Here is a 16,611-nt window from a genome sequence, read left to right as displayed (position 1 = left end):
AAAAAATTATTATTATTAAATCGTTTTCTTAGTCTGTTCATTTGTTCGGACAGTTGTCCCACCTTGACATTTGGGGGGTTTAAGATATCAAAACAGAAAATAATATGTATTATTTAAATGTACTAAAAATCAAACTATTTTAAAGGGAAATAATGCACCTGGACACAAAAATAAGCATGTCGTGTCATTGAAGATATTATTAAGAAATATTCCTTCCATTGAAGCACAACATTCTTTTTGGAACATTCTCATAACATGCTGGATAACACAGAACATCACGTTTTAAAGAAATTTAAGTTCATGCAACTTGAATGCTGCCATTAAGACAATAGAGGATGTAAACCAAATTTCTCCAGAAAATCTTAAAATCATGTTCATTTTTTTTGTTCAAATTTTATTATAATGAAAAAAAGGCAGCATTTTCGCTATGGTTCCAGACTTAAGGGCCCCAGGAAAGGCTGTAGCCTGCCTCTTCTTGTCTAAATGTGTAACAGATCCTAAGTCTCTAACAGGTTGATTTCATTCATTCTCTTTACCTGATCAAATGGGTCAGTAGTTGCTTAACTGCACACTACATGAGCAGTTAATTTTTAACAAGTCCAAAAAACAAATATAAAGAAGCCCTGGCGTTTTTATTAAGAAAAAAAGGAAACCGTTTGCCAGGAGTGGGTTGGCCTCACAAACAGGAACTTTCGAGTCAGTCAGGTAACTAGAAACCTCTCACTCCCCTTCAGTCGTCCATGAAACGAATGAAGTGCGTCGAGGTGGGAGAGGCAAAAAGTTTTCAGTGGATGTTTGAAACCAATTTCTTTTATTTTATGTCAAACGACGTTATTAATGTCGCTTGGCAGCAGTTGCGAACTAACCGGTTTTAAGCGTTGAAGTGAATCCATAAAATCCTGCCTTTGTTCTTGGCGAAGCTCCTCAGGTGTTTTGTTCTTCCAGCAGAAGACGCGGTAAAGTTTGCTGATTACGTCCATTTGGCGTAGACATTCGTTCGCGCTGCAAACTCGTTATCATTTGAACTGTATTAGTTCCGCTTTCAGTTTTGTTTGTAGATTTTTTAACACTTCATTAGGCCTACCTACTCAGCAGGACATACGGACCAGAACATCAGGTAAGGATGTTTTAAAGCTATTGAGGGGTGTTGGTTGGTTGCTTGCTTCATAGTCAACAGGTAGCCTAGCGTGTATTGGTTTTACGGGGATTTTCTGCGCGCATGAACGTACAGTTATGCTAATAATGAAAGGCACACCCGTCTATTGCTCGCGGTTTACGATCAGTCCTGCGTAATTATCTGCATGAGTTATCATTAATTTTTTAAATGTCAAAAAGGATGGCTGAGATGTTAAAAAAAGGTTATTTTAAATCTCGTTTAAAATCCCTTTGGAAAGATATACTCTTCGTGTTTGCTTTAGCCTATATGTTTTTGAAAAATTGCCTATTTATACAATATTATAGAAATTATTTGTGTGGCTCTAACCTTGAGATGCACAACCATGGGGTCCAATGGTGTCATCTCAGGTGACAAAATACCTTTTTTCAGCTGAACAGTTACACAAACTGGACATTTTTGACATTAAACCCCAGAAAAATATCAAAATGAATTAAAGAATGCAAAAATTGATCACAGAATTAAACAAAGAAAAGATTTATTCAAGTCTTTTAATTAATGAATTGTGATTCTTGTATTTTTGAATAGTGAAATAGGTCTACATATTGATAATAATAATGATAATGTGTTGTCACTGACTCAAACATAAGAAAAAATGTGATCATTAAAAATTAAGAAATCATATTTTAGTTATATAAGGTTTTTCATAACTATTGACCTTTATTTATTTGAACTTCATTATAAATTGAACCCATTCAGGTCAGTTTACACAACACAAGCTGAACACATACAGTAACCATTTCAGTCTAGATGACGCATTATGACACATTTTCTTTTGATAAAAAATTAAAACGGGTCTGTATACAAGGGTTGTTTAAAGTTAATCGTATATGGCTTGATGTAACTTGATGTGCCAAGCAGAGTGTCTCCATGTTTAAAGTGGGAGTTTGCAACACCCTGGGCTGTTCATCCCATCATGGTAACAGAACTAAAGACAGCAGTTTAGTTTTCACAGACTATCAGTTGTCATTTGATGCAAGGATCAAAAATGTATGTTAATGGAAGTTGCTGGATTTGCTCTGCCAGTGTAATCCATTGCAGAACAAAAGTATTATAACCTCTAAATAAGTACCAAGTTTACATACTTAGTATTTTAGGTAAGAATATGTCTGATACTTTGCTGGATTTGTTGCCAACCCAATTTCATGCTGCAGTCATTACTAAAAGCAGAAGTTGGACATTAGGTATGTGTCACAGCATGAACAACAAAATGGAGCTCTTAAAATTCACTGAACTGAATGATTGGAGAGAAAAAGAGAATCCACCTGAAGCTCTCCTCGCTTCTTAAGTTGCCTGCTTGTCTGTGCAAGAACTGTTTACCATTGACAAAAAAGGTTTTTTTCTGGAATTGAAAAAACAAAAAAACAAAAAACACAGAAAGCCTGAAGAAACTGGTTGGAAACCCTCCTTGTCATTGCAGTTGCAACCTGTTCAAGTGATTTAAAGAAATTCCATCTGGTGCTTTTCCACCCATGAAGAGAAGAACTTTAAAGTGCAATTCAGGTCCACCATAGTGAAAAGTACAGAGATTTAGAAAATGAAAATAAAAAAGTGCAGACAGTCAGCAAGAATAAAACTGATTGGTACAGTACATAGAGGTGGAACGGTCTCACTTGGCCATCGTGTCCAGGTGAAGTTTCTCTGTAGCGCCCTTTGCCCCTATGATGCATGTTCAGTGTGCTGACAGGAAATTACAGCGTTACTTTGCCTCTGGATCTATAGCTGGACACACACCTTGACAGATAGTGATTAACGGTTTCTCTCTTGTAGGGGGTGTAATGATATTCGAACCGCGATACAGAACTCACGATTCGAATCGCGATACTCTCATTGCGTACCGAACACGCCCCGCCCCGCCCCCTGCTACCCCGGCCCCGCCCAGCCCGGGTCAATGGACCTCATGTCTTATGTGTACAGTACACAACGAATTCAATTTTGTAGCCTAACCACCATTAACACCAAATAACAAACTCCATGTTTTGCTACTTTCGATAATAAGCAAGGTGTAATCTTTCAAATTCTGTCTATTTGATCATAAAATTCAAACAATAAATGCCGTTTTGCCGCTCTTTGATGTGGCGTGACAGATCACTGTAGGCCTACTAGGCTCCTCATTTCAAGTGACAGCGCGGCGCGCGAGTAAACGCGATCATCTCTTCCTCAGTTACAGAATGGACACCTGATGGTATGTTGAAAGATACAGTATACTTACTGAATTTTATACTTACAATCAGTGTTTCAGCAGCGGAAAGACGTCAATAAAACAGCATAGCTTGTCACTAGCATTATATTTACCTCAACAGGCAAGTGATTCAGTGTCCACAGCCTTGGTTCCTATAAATGAACTCTTGCACTAAATAAATGCACTATGTTAGCCTATATATTATATTTTACTTAACCTATTAATGATATCTTGATTATTTAATGTATGTTTAATATGTCTTGACAACTGTGTGACAGCTGTGTAAATTGTTATATTTCAAGTTAATGCAAAAACTGCCTTATGTTCAGTTTACATGTTTTCATACAATGTGTTGTGTGTTGATTATTATATCTGAATTTAGGTTAATGTTATAGTAATGTGCGGCTCCCTATATAGTTTACAGCATTAGCAGATTTTTTTTAATCCTTGTGAAACGTTTAATTGTAATTGAATTAATTTAAAGACAAAGACAATTTTTTCATTAAACCACTGTTTAAAAAACAACAAAAAAAGCAATTTTAGCTTTCTAAACCGAACCGAGACGTCAAAACCGTGGGAAAACCGAACCGTCAGTTTTGTGTATCGTTACACCCCTACTCTCTTGTGATAAAAACATTTAAAATTGAAGTGTGTAATGTTTTTCCTCGTTAAAACATTTAAATCCACCCTAAAATGCAGACAGCTGTGTTTCTGTGGTGTTATGAAAATGTTGCAGATCAGTTTGACATGGCAACAATGACTCAACCAATAACACAAATTTGTGGGGGGACTAGCTGTTTTTTGGGGACCAATGATAGATGGGGGGGGGGGGGGGGGGGGGGGGGGGGGGTTAAACAGATTTAATTGTTGGATTGAGGGGCTGTTTGCACAACTCTGTTTTCAGGTAAAAACTGAAAACCTCTGTGTTTTGGCTATTCATTTACACATCAATGGCGTATTGGGGGCCTGAAAACTCAAACGTTTGAAAACAGGTTTCAAAGTGCACGTTTTTGAAAACAACACCGTTAATCGACCCCATGTAAACTACAAAACCGCAAATCTGTGTAAATGGTGACGTCATGTGCTTGTGTATTCTGTATTCTGTTCAGTCTACTCTTTGTTTCTTTACAAAGTGACATCACCAGCTACTGGCAGCATAATACAGCGTTTTTAATCGTTTTCGCAGATCCTTGTGAACAAGGATAGTTTTAACAACGTTGTCGTCTGTACGCAAAATATCGCTGAGGGAAAAACTTTTTAGTTTTTAGTACATCATTTCATGCAAACAAACCCTGAGAATAACTTGAAAATTTCTTTAAAGTTGTTTGTTAGAAGCTACAGTACAACAGTCAGTAGTTCTACATGTTTGATTTGATTAGTTATTCAATAATGTAGCACATCCAAATCCTATCAAAACAAGATGGAAGGGTTGATGTTGATTGGTTTGAAATCTGTGATATGCTAATTCAGATGGTGCTGCTGCGGAGATGTTCCTCACAGGCCCGTACTGTAGGCGTTGGACCTTTATGTTTGCCAGGATCATTTAAGAGAGACGAGAGAGGGCTGAATTCAATCTGAGAATTCACTCCAAAGGTACACCGTCAGCATAATCCGAGAAAAATAAGACAAAAAACTGTACGCAACCTGTCTAAGAGTTTAAATGCTTTTTTCCCCCACATGGGATGGTGCAAACAGATCTACTTTGAGATTTGTGTTGTTGTGCTATTAGATGCATTTCAGTGTCGATGCATGTATAAACAACAATTTAGCAGCCTTCCAGAGAACCCCAATGTACAACAGCCTGGGGCCAAAGACGCTTTTAACTCGGTGTAATTTTACACAGAATATTCCCCCATCATCCCTAGCTGCAGTCTCAGTACTCGTCTCTCAGTGTGTGCTTGGAGCGTTTAACAGCGTCCTGCTGGTTAAAGAATTGGCTAGCTGCTGGAGATGTGTTTGCTTTTGATAGGGAACCACTGTGGAAAACCACATGAGGACAATGGGACAGCATCACATTTCTGATTTTTTGCTTGCGCACACACACATGCAAAAGCTTTTGCTTGGGCGGCAGTGGCTCAGTGGTTCGTGTAGATTGTCTACAAACTGAAAGGTTGGTGGTTCAATCCCCGGTTCCACTTGATCAAGTGTCGAGGTGTCCATGAGCAAGACACCTAACCCCAGCTGCTCCCGACGAGCTGGATGGCGCCTTGCATGGCTGACACCGCCGTCGGTGTGTTAATGAGTGCGTGAATGGGTGAATGTGAGGCAATATGTAAAGCGCTTTGGTGGCCATTGGGCCTGTTAAAGCGCTATATAAATGCAGTCCATTTACCATTTACCATTTTAAAGAAATAGGCTAGTTAGCCCAAAAATGAAAGCTTTGTCATCCTCAAATTGTTCCACACCTGTATTACTTTCTTTCCTGGAACACAAAAGGAAAAAAAAAATGCTGTCATATGGACCACTTTTATGATACATCTATTGTGCTTTTGTGTCAAATTATATTTAAATTCTTGGGTGAACTATCTCTTTTAATGTTAATATCATAATATTAATACAAACATGGATGATCAAAAAACATTTTGTTTTTATGTTTTGTGGGAAAGTGTTTCTTCTTGTCATAGCACGGAGGTCATGTTGATCTCACATGGAAACTTTATTTCAGTGTGTTTATAGTCCTCCTTCATAATTAATTCACGGTGTAGGTGAAGTAAAGCTGTTTAAAATCAAACTGCCTGTATCTTAATTTCAGGTCAAAAATATGCAGTGGTTTCACATCATCACTGGGGTCACTGTCAGTCAGAGCTTATAATTATTTCACATAATTGAAACTGCCCGGCCTTAGGAAGTTAACACACCCTTCTCAGCGGCCTGCAGGTAATAAATCTGAAGTTTACCAAGCGCCTCTGTCTATTTCTACTGGTGGGCTCAGTGGCCCTCAGAGAGGTTCGGCTCTGTGCTGTGTTAGCTTTATAAGCGAGTAAATCATGGTGAATTGGACCTGACTTGACTACAGTTTAATATAGTTCAATAATAGAATGTTATGACTTTTTCTCTAAAAGTGTTTTACTATAGACTTTATCACAGCTCTTCTGTAGCAGCCTTGCTTTAAAGTAGTGATAGACTGATATATTGCTCAGGCCAATGAATAAGCCAATATTTGGGCATTAATGTGCACAAGAAACTTTTGTGCAGATGAAATATTTCTGTTTTTTCCCCTGTAAATGTCACTCATTTCTAATGTCAAGACTCATTTGTTATTTTTAGTTGTATTGTCAGCATTATATCGGCCAGCATCAATGATGCAACCAAATATAAAGGTTTAAAAATTGGCCAATGAAACACCATATTATCTAATAGCTATTCTAATTGAAATGGAATTGGCATGTCCCCTAATGTCTTTGGTGGTACTTGGTGTGAGCATCAGCCATTGAAAACCTGAAACAGTTGAGTAGTTAAGAGAATCCAGCCACCTTTAAGACCAGTTCACACTGCACCAACAGACGACGACCAACGGCAACTGACACTTTGTCGACTTTTGTCGGATTAGTGTGTTAGCCTTGTGTTAGCTGGTGTCTGTTGGCTTTGTTCAGTGCTTGTTTTGTTGGGTCGTGGAATGTCTGAAAAGTTTCGTACTGTAATCTGGTGATTGTCCGCATTGGTCTTCGTCTGTCTTTATCTAAATACTTTATCTAATAACCATTAAGTGGCCTCTCCAAATGAATCTTCAAAGACAGATCAAAAGACACCGTGTTGAACTCCAAAATTTGACGCATAAGTATTCAATGAATAAGCCTCATGTAGAGACTATAAACCCAGCAGATGCTCAGATACCCTGCAGAGCGTGAAGGATATGAGGTCACAGCTCTTCTGTCATCTGTGCCGTATGGAGCTGGAAATTAGTAATAAAAACTATGAATATTTTTAAAGCAGGCTTGCTGTAAGACCACTATCTGATTAATTTCCTCTGCTTGCATGAAGGGCAGATATGCTTGTAATTATTTATGAACAGCAGTGTGATATTATTTATATTCAGCTTGTGCTGTTTAAGACATGCATAGAACGCTCAAATCTACTGCTGTGAAATGTTTTAAATGAACCTTTGGTGTATCTTGTTTGCACGCTTTCTGACTACGGATATTGATATTGTCTGCTAATTTGTTCAATATACAAAATCATTGGGATTTTCATGCCAGGGAACTCTTTTCTCTACTCATTTCCCACTAATTTTCTGCTTAATTGTTTAGGTCAGCTGCTTTATTGACTTGATTGTGGAATCCCGTCAATGTTTTCTGACCTTTCTACCACCTCTTTGTCTCGATTATCGTGTTGACATTCTACAAAGGATTGCAGGATATCCCTATGAGAGGCTGTCTCACATTTCACACACCCAAGTTCATGAGTGCAGTAGTGTTGGTAAAAGACTTCTGTGTAGTTTTATGTCAGTTACCCTGTAAAGTGGGTTGAGCTATTAGGCATAATTAGCCAGTGCTTTCAGTCTAAGATAACTAAAGCTAACTTTTGTAGTTTGACTGTGCATGATAAAAGAAAACTTCAGAGAAATGCAAATACGTCTTATTTCTTTATGCGTAATACTTTTTTAAAATAAACAAAGACTGAGTACACCTTTTAAATGAGTGCATATATACTAGATTGTTCATTTGTAAAATACAGTTATACAATGGTATGGTTTGCATTGAATTTAATTTGTGTTGATTTTAGTAATAAAAAAACATAACAGGATGAATTTATCTACTTTTACATTAATGAGTGAGTTTGAATTGGGGGAGAAAATGTGCCTAATCATTATGAAAATAATGTCACAGTCAAAGAAATGTTACTGGCCCCTTTTCACTTTTTTTAGATTTTGAGGTAAAATATGACCCAGGCAGTTTGTGAGATTCACCCAAAGAGTTAAACAACTTTAAATGTATTATGGAGAAGCAAAGTGTTAAAATGAGTACTTGTTGTCTCAACATTGTATAATCATATTTTGAGCGTCACTTTGTGTTGACTGTTTTGGTTGTTTCTGTGATTTCTAACTAGTTTTAATTTGTTTTTGCTAACTCAAGGACATAGAAGCACATGTGTGTTAAACATTAGACACTTCACCCACGGAGACAAAACAATGACTCTGTGCTTCTTGATGATAAAGGGCAGTTTTTTTTTTGTCTGAAAAAGTTAATCTATTAGGGAAATGATGGATAACACTGATGTAGAAGTACCTAACCCTGATTGTAAGTCTAAACTTGCCATAAACTATAAACTTGTCCCTCAAATATGATTGGTTGATTGGAATTTTTGTTCCAGGACCAACAAAGATTTTGATCCAGGAACATGTTGTATTTGGTGAAATCACGTTCACCGTTCATACCAGACCTGAGCAAGACCCAATTATTTCCTTAACCTTTGCTTATTAGAAAGACTACATTAGCTAGCTACTGCAACACCCAACCTAAATAGCTATTTGGCTATTGGTTAACATTAACTAACAGCCTGTGAAGATTATGGTGTCATCAACTCATTGAAAGTGTACAAACACAAACATTTTCTTTCTTTGGAATAACATGCACTGATTAATTAAGTTTAAGTCAGGGAACAGTAGATATAATCTATTTTGATTTCATGTTGATTTTAAAATTATAAATTTTTCCATCTTCGGTTGTAATTTCCCACAATTACCAACTCATTACTGCATTTGATTGGACTGACAGATCATACAGCTTTGTGCATTTAATTCAGCATATGGGCTGAAAGTGTTACTTAATTACCCCAGAAATGTCCCACATTTTCATCCAATGGACTACATGATTATTAATATAGATTGCTCAAATTGCTCATAGTAGGTGCACATTCTGTCTTAACAGTATTTGTAACTGCAGGAAAGCAGGGCACAGACAGAGACAATTTCAGCAGTTTAAACGAAACAAGGCCATCTATAAGTGGACTCAAGTTTGTGAGGAAGGTCAATAATAATGTTTGACAGAGTGTAATGACATGGCTGAAGTACTGTATGTTCTCCAGGTCCTGGTGTTAGAGCGTGCTGATGGCAATCGGTGTGTTTGGTTTAGGCAGGATTAGGCTAGTCTCACATTCTTCCCTAAACCTCTTTTAGAAAATCACTAATCCCAGACAACAACAGCAACATGCCGTTACATGTTACTTTGCATGCTTTGCATGCTCATCTCAACGATATCTGGAGAAATATCCTGAAATTATTCATTATGAAAGTTCAGGTGGGAAAGTGTGCTTTGAGTTTCTTTTGGGGAAAGAGAAGTTTAATCATTGACCATGGCTTACTGACTCTTTGTTTATTAAAGTCGAAATTAATAATTGACATTGGAGCTTAAAAGAAGCGCAGATGAATGTCATAAGTTTTAGTAACCTATCTTCCTGTATATATTTCTTGTGTTTTCTTCAGTTTCAATGCGTTAAGCACGTTTCTGTATTTGGTTGAGTTATATTTTCAGCACATTTCTATAATACAATATTTAATATTTCTGTAATATACATTTTTATACTGTACATTATAGTGTTTTTTATTTCTAAATTCACTGGTTGCATTTAAAATTGCTTTTGATTTTTGTTTTATTTTAGACAAAATAGTATCGCATTCTGATATTGGACATTCATTGGTTATCGTTCATAACATGAAAATAAATATCAGACTTAAATATCTGTGCATCTCTAGATAAAATCTTGTGCACCTTGACTTACTGAAATTGTGTAGCAGCCAGTCAATCAGATTGGAACTATCGGTATGTGGACATGGTGTCTGAGGCCAAGACTATAATTTTGCAATATTACTGGGTGAGTTTGTAGGAAAATGCCCAGAAAAGTTTTGGTGAAACAAAAGTTCACTTTAACACGTTGATGTTATCTAGGCCCATGTATCAGCAATAAACTGATTGAACACAGGCACAACAGTGATGCTGAATATGCTGCAATATATTAAATAATAACAGATTCATTTTTATATGCTCTCAGGTCTCAGTATCAGAGCTGTTTGTTCCTGTGAATGTAGGCGATGTGCAGCAGAAGTGGAATTACAGGTGTTTTTGGGTGACGTGCTTTTTAATACCTAAAGTCCCAAGGCGCTGTCGGGGCCCGTCAGAACAGGTGCTCACCTGGTGTATTTGCCTATTTTTATTTCTTATGAGGAATTTGAGGGAACATTTGAAACATGTTTATACTTGACTAACTGGCACTTCAACATAGATGAGAAGTCTCCTGAACTAAGAACCTCACTTCACCACTGCAATCCAGGTACCTAAACCAAAATGTGCCAAATTTTTTTTCATCAAGGTGCAAGCTAAAACAAGCCTCATTTTTATGAAAGGAGATGGAAATAATGTCTTTATTGGCGATTTGGCACTGGAATAGAACTGCACCGAGCAAATTTCAATGTCTGGTTAAACTGGATTGTGGGTAGGTAGTGAATAAGAACAATTCAGTAAAAAAAAAAAAAACCTTCCTATGCACCATTTAAAAGAACCGTTTAATGAAAGGAGTTCATTTCACTCAAATGTTACTCAAAATTTTGTACTAGAAAAAAGTGGACTCAATACTGTTTATGCCAAGCTGAACTTAAACTAAATGAGTTGCTGCAGATTTCTAGCTCCCAGCAAGCTTTCTGTCAGACTGTATTTATGTGCAAAAACACACAAATAACACATTATTTCAACAAGATTAATATAGAGAGATACATGCACATATGCTGCATGTTGCTTAACTGTATACACATGCAAGTGTATATAAATAGTTGCCTTACTTGCATTAGCACTTGCTAGTGTGTTAGATAGTATTATTAGTACTGAATGAGCTAGTATATAACTGCAAAGACTTAAGTTAATATGTTTATGCAAAGAGGTAGGCTAGGCTTAATAAACACTTTTTTTTTAGTACAAACTCAAAATGTAAAGTTTTGCTACTTTAAAGGCAGGGTAGGTGATTTGCTCCAGAATAATTTTTTGTTATACTGGTTGTGAAGTCTCTTCACATCCTGACAGCAAGTTAAGTGGTCTAAATGTATTTATATGTACATATATACAGTATATCATCTGTAAAAAGCTTAGGACCACAAAATATTCAATATTCATCCAATCATTGTAATTGGTCCGAATGCAATTATATGATGTCCTACCTGCCTGTCAATATATGTATTTCCATACCTCCGTGCACCTGCTCATGCAGACATTACACGTCATTCCTCCTGAAGCAAAACAACAAGCTTATGCTGCCCTCATGCCATAACTACTGTAATTTGGAAGAGACCCGTGACTTTATACTCGGAGCGGTTCATGACTTGAATTTATGTGTTTTAATGTCAACACTATCAATTCTGAAATTAAACTGCAGCAGTCAGGTGGTACAGGTCAGTGCTCTTTAAGTTGTTCATTATTTTTGTAATGTAATGTGCTTTGAGATGTTTAACGCCGTCTCTCGTAGAGCTTTTGTTTGCTCCCTACTGTACGCGTTCATGTGTTTTGAAGGAGGCGTGGCTTTGGAAACGCTCTGAAGTGAGGGTGGGATCCTATGCTTTCAAAGCTAGCTTGCTATTGCTAGCTTATCTGAATATTGCCTACCCTACCTTTAATCTCTGTGTTTGATTACCTCAATTTTTGAGTTCTGCTAACTTGTTAGGGTTTACAGTGTAGTGAAATCTCCTCAGACTGTTCACCCAGTTTAATTGCATCATTACAAAAGAACATGAGAAACATTTGACTGAAAATACCCTTGGTAGAAACTTTTTTTTTTTAATTTGAGACCGAGGATTGAATTAAAAACAGAATCTGTGGATTCCACCAGTACATTGAGAGTGAGGAAAAGGGGAACATGGCAGACACACATTCCTGTCCTTGATAAAGGCTCTTCCCTTCCTCTGTAGTGTGTGTGTGTGTGTGAGTCATAAAAAGAGGGAAATAAAAAGCACAAAACACTCTGTTTTCCGCCCTTCAAAGTCCCAAGCATGTGAGTACCATAACAAACATTTGAGTCCTGCCTTTGCAGCATGACTTCAAAAATTTGACAATATGCTATATGCCGAACTTTAGAAAACAGGTCTCATTGCATCCACTTGTCAGAGAAAGTGTTTACAGCAGTATGAACTGATGGTGATATCTATTGAGGCAATCAGCTAATCTAGTAGCTAGTTCCAGTGCTTTCAGTTATGCCGTTTTATTTCATTTAATTTAAATATCTAAATGTTAATGAGAAAAAGAAGAAAAAAAAACTTCGATATCAATCTGCATATGCGATGCACATCGGTTATGCTTAACTTGGCTCACTCCTTTATTTTTATTTTTATTTTGAAGCACATATAAAGGCCTGAACCGGAAGCGATGCAACCATTCAGTAAACGTGAGCGATGGGGAAACCTAATAAAACCCTTTATCATTCAAGGCACCTGACATCTGTTCTGTCATGGTAACAGCATGGCACTAACATGCACATGCACGTTGCACGCTGTGCCTGCAGTGGTGTTGTGGTTATCTAGTCCTGACTCAGAAGTTGCATCTCAATCCGTGGCCTTTGCTCACACGTGGCTGCATTTCTCGCAAACTGTTCAAACAGAGCTTAGTGGCTTGGCTTGATAAAGAAAAAATAAAAGTCTCTAAAAATAATCTTCAATGATAATTGATAGTGGATTTGAGGGACGTTATGGTTTCAGAAGATTATAAACAGCCCAAAGGGCGACATTTTGTTGAACCTGCCAGAGATTTGACAACTTACAGCTGCATTAAAGCGCATTTGGTTGCACTGTTTAAATATGAAATCCTCTTATGAATCAGAGGATTTGTGGCTTTCCGGTTTATAATTAGCTGAACTGTCATCTTATGCATTTTGATGAGGACTGACCTTTCCTAATGTGTGTTCATTTCCTTTTTTCTTCATTCAAGCATTTCCTGCACACTTCGACAAACCTCCTAAATTGATTAAGAGAAGCATGTTCAGACATCCTAGTGCAAGCCACAGCATATTTGAAATATTCCAGCTGACACCTGGAATCCACCATGAAATAAACTCATGCAGTGTTAAATCTCAAGTTAAAATCTCACCGGCTTTCCTGTTAAGCTGATGGATAGCAGTACTTGCAGCAATCTACAGATTTAGTAAGCTAATCATCAAGCTGAGATTCTCAACACTCTGTTTTATTGACTTGTTTCAGTGCTTGTGCAAGAACCCAGTTTATGATCTATAACCCAGTTTATGATCTATGACCTGCCTTCCCTCAAAAATCTTTAGGTAGCTTTCACAACATCTAGTAGTCTTGCAAATTCAGTTGGTTGTCTGTCTTAGTTGGAACTTTGAAGTAGAAAGGTAAAAAGGTAAAAATCAACCTATGTTGGTGTTGTTTTCAATGACATTTCAGGACATTTACATGCTGAACAAGAACAACCCAATTGTACAGAAAAAGACAGACACCACTGCAGAAAATATTCTTAAAGATTTTTCGACATTTTAACTGGATCAAAAATACTAAGGATAAATGCACTTGTGAATCAATGCTGCTTAAGATATTAAAGAAATTAAAAATCTGACATCAGAGAGTATCCAGTCTTTTGTGGCTTTTCAAACACATGAGCATTAACACTAAGAAAACAATTTGGTCGAATGCAATTTCAACTACCTCTGGAAGTCGTCAAGCTCAAAACGTTTTAGACCTTGTTTACACCTGTATTTAGCGTCGTCCACTTGTGATCCGATCGACCAAAACACTTCTTAATACCAGGTGTAAACGGGGCCTAATTGAAACTCAAAAAGAAATTGTTTTTTGCACTGTGACTGACATATAAAAAAGATTCCAACTTGGCAACCTTGTTTAACCAAACTTTGTTTCCTGGTGGACTGATAAAAACCTGTACACCATGAATCTTGGAAATTGCATAAAGCCAGCAAAACAGAGCTTGACAGTTTGAGCTTTTGGTATTTTTGTGTGCAATATGCATCAGACGGTCAGTGAATGGTCAGTGGGAGGTGCGAGGGTGTCCGATCAGACTAACACCAAACAAAACCTTATCAGAAACAGCAGCTGGCCTGGTGACACTGTCAGGTTATCAATGCAGCTCATTAGATCATGGTCATGAGGCTTGTACTGCAGGCATTACATAGACACACACCCTCATTCCTCACTCCATGCATTCCAATTTAGGGTTAGCAGAGGCGTCTGAACTCCACAGTGTTCATAAACAGTGTTTTTGAGCTTCTAAGAAGGTGCGATATCACTGTTATGAGTTCCATTGAGTCTCACCTGGGTCTGGAACTGTGCAGAGGATATTACAGATGGAGGGCTTTAGATGCTTGTTCCTGTCTGAACAGAGACTTTATTGTGCCAGACGACTAACGTTTAGCACAGGAGCACCTGACAGAGAGGCCATTGATCCAGTTCTAGCAGTCCTGCGCAACTTAATAACATCCCAAGCAAGAAAGAGAGACGCCCAGGGAGGTCGACACAGTCAGCTGTCTGTCGGCCAGCAACCCCTGGTCCTCCTCAGAGAGGTTTAAGAAATGTTATTACACCAGTGGTTGGACTGAAGTTGCAGGCCAGAGGGTCAAACGAAAAGAAGTCTGCTTGTGACGGAAATTATTATAGCATAGAGCTGCACGATTAATCGTTAAAAGATCTAGTAATCTAGATTCAAATACCCTCGTGATTTTATTCCTAAATCATCAAATCATATCAATAATTCAAATCATCACACAAGCACTGGGTTAAAAGTTTATAGTTCAGATATAAACACTGATGTCTACTGTAGCGATCAAAATAGAGCAAATCTCCTTTTGAAAGTAATATGCCGGTTCAAATATCGATTACATCACGTCACTAGGAGGCAGCAAGTGACTGTTGTATTTGTTTGTCAATTCATTATAGATTTGTTCAAAAAAGCTGATTCATTCAGTAATGAAACAAGTAGGCTGCGTCTGAAATCGCATACTTCCCTACTACAGTGTATATATAGGCGAAAAACTGTATGTGACAAAAGAAGTATGTCCGAATTCACAGTTCTTATAAAAGAGTAGGCAAAAAGTACCCGGATGAATAACTACTTCCGGCGAGATTCTGAAGTGTGCATACGATGGACACTTTACTAATGAGGCCACGGGAGAGAATATGTGAATGGCGGTGAAGCGACGTAAGTGGCGCTTCTAGGTCGCGTGATAAGGGCAACATGCTGAATGTAGTACGCCCAGATTACATTCATACTACACACATTCATACTATAGAACATACCTTTTTAGCAGTTGTGAAGTAATTACTGAGATAATTACTAAGTACAGTATCTACTCAAGAGAGTATGCGATTTCGGACGCAGCCGTAAAGTACAGGTCCTTCTCAAAAAATGTGCATATTGTGATAAAGTTCATTATTTTCCATAATGTAATGATAAAAATTAAACTTTCATATATTTTAGATTCATTGCACACCAACTGAAATATATTAGGTTTTTTATTGTTTTAATACTGATGATTTTGGCATACAGCTCATGAAAACCCAAAATTCCTATCTCAAAAAATTTGCATATCATGAAAAGGGTCTCTAAACAAGCTATTAACCTAATCATCTGAATCAACTAATTAACTCTAAACACCTGCAAAAGATTCTTGAGGCTTTTAAAAACTCCCAGCCTGTTTCATTACTCAAAACCGCAATCATGGGTAACATTGGCGACCTGACTGCTGTCCAGAAGGCCATCATTGACACCCTCAATCAAGAGGGTAAGACACTGAAAGAAATTTCTGAACAAATAGGCTGTTCCCAGAGTGCTGTATCAAGGCACCTCAGTGGGAAGTCTGTGGGAAGGAAAAAGTGTGGCAAAAAAAACGCTGCCCAACGAGAAGAGGTGACCGGACCCTGAGGAAGATTGTGGAGAAGGACCGATTCCAGACCTTGGGGGACCTGCGGAAGCAGTGGACTGAGTCTGGAGTAGAAACATCCAGAGCCACCGTGCACAGGCGTGTGCAGGAAATGGGCTACAGGTGCCGCATTCCCCAGGTCAAGCCACTTTTGAACCAGAAACAGCGGCAGAAGCGCCTGACCTGGGCTACAGAGAAGCAGCACTGGACTGTTGCTCAGTTTTGCATGTCATTCGGAAATCAAGGTGCCAGAGTCTGGAGGAAGACTGGGGAGAAGGAAATGCCAAAATGCCTGAAGTCCAGTGTCAAGTACCCACAGTCAGTGATGGTCTGGGGTGCCATGTCAGCTGCTGGTGTTGGTCCACTGTGTTTTATCAAGGGCAGGGTCAATGCAGCTAGC

At 38.0% G+C, this 16,611-nt stretch overlaps 1 protein-coding gene across 3 annotated transcripts in view; it reads left to right on the top strand.

The window, feature by feature from the left end:
- The first annotated feature begins 546 nt into the window (after positions 1 to 546).
- palm3 (paralemmin 3) overlaps positions 547 to 16,611 on the top strand; it is a 41,409-nt gene continuing 25,344 nt past the window's right edge. Inside the window, exon 1 of one of the 3 annotated variants that reach the window (XM_077199644.1) lies at positions 547 to 705. The gene's annotated coding sequence lies outside the window, so the exon portion shown is untranslated. Of the gene's footprint in view, positions 1,118 to 16,611 lie in introns of all 3 variants that reach the window. The other 2 variants (XM_077199643.1, XM_077199645.1) reach the window with 2 other exon arrangements.

The sequence above is a fragment of the Siphateles boraxobius genome, unplaced genomic scaffold (assembly GCF_051911475.1).
Source record: "Siphateles boraxobius isolate OS27281-9 unplaced genomic scaffold, OSU_SipBor_1 41, whole genome shotgun sequence".
Classification (NCBI taxonomy): Eukaryota; Metazoa; Chordata; class Actinopteri; order Cypriniformes; family Leuciscidae; genus Siphateles; species Siphateles boraxobius.
Note: the sequence above shows the minus strand (reverse complement) of the source record. Positions and strands in the feature narration are given on the sequence as shown.